The sequence below is a fragment of the Zeus faber genome, assembly GCF_960531495.2.
Source record: "Zeus faber genome assembly, chromosome: 6".
In the NCBI taxonomy this organism is placed as follows: domain Eukaryota; kingdom Metazoa; phylum Chordata; class Actinopteri; order Zeiformes; family Zeidae; genus Zeus; species Zeus faber.
The window spans coordinates 22,515,883-22,517,208 of record NC_137201.1 but is presented as its reverse complement, the minus strand read 5'-3'; positions in this window follow the sequence as shown (position 1 = coordinate 22,517,208).

Sequence of the window (1,326 nt, the reverse complement as noted above, 5' to 3'; positions counted from 1 at the left end):
AGACCTTTGTGGTGGAAATTGCTTAATAAAGTGCTTACGATGTGGTTCACGTCAATTTACGTCAGATCCTTGCATTCTTCCAAATAACTAATTCTTTCCTCCGGCATGCATATTAATGAAAGTGTAGATTATATTTTTGGGATAGATGTCATTGTCATGACACAGCATTTCACCCAAATTTGCGGTATCATACACATACAGTAAATAAAGCCAAGCTATTCTAACTGAGGGAGGGAACATTTCTTGAAGACCGTCACACATATCCCATACAGTTCAATGGCATTTCAATAATATCTATTTGAGGTGATCATGAGTGTGAGGTTAGAACCGGTCTTGTATGTGTTATGCAACCAGCACATAGGTATGGAAATGCCTCATGTCTCTGTAACAAGAGTAACAGTACTGATCATCATTCATATACTGTATTTCACTGCTGGTATGTGCTCTATTCCTACTGTCAAATGTTTAGCGGCCACCCCAGAATATTAATTAATCTTACTCGCCCGCACCCAATTGGCTTAGTTACGGTTGCCTTTTCAGATAAAGCAATTGAATAATGGATTGCATGGCCTAATGTAAATAACCATTGCAAATGCAGTTGTTTCGGAGCCCTGAGGTTTCCAGCTCGTAGTGTATCTTGTAATTAGAGACAGTGGGGCAGACTGTTTAACAAGGAATGGGCTGAGAATTTTACCATTTCAACAAATTTTCAATAAATCTGGGGCAGTGAAACGCCAATTAATTGGAGGCTCACGAGCACTAAATCAGTCCTCTACATTCGGCAAGGAGTAACAGGGCCTCCAGGAATATTCTCAACAGGTCTCCCTGTTGCACATTACTTTAGCCGATTGGATTTTGCTGAGGGTTTTCAGTTTGCTAGATTTGAAAAAACAAACAAAAAAAGTTAGTTACGTTAGTTATCTTTATTTACTTTTAACGTATGTGTGGTTTCGAGAGAGGTAAAAATAGCTTGATTCTCCAACTACAAAATTGGTTGGTGTCTTTTTTTATGCTGTGAATCATCTCAATGAGCAACGATCTGCCTGGTATGAATGCAACGAATCCCCAACCAGCTTCATCATCAGACACACTGAACTCCCCGTAAACCCCCTATAGCGTCCCCAATAAATGGGAGTCATTGTTCAGTTAACATTTAGAAATACCCTTGTCATCCCATAATTCATGGTATCAACAACTCCCCAAAGTGCCATTACGGCTCTGCTGGCCGAGCTGCCCTGGAATGAGTTCATTTTGCAGCGCCGCAACTGTAATTTCGTGCAATTAGCGGTGATGCACAATCTTTCCGCGACGCTCAGCACCTTCAAA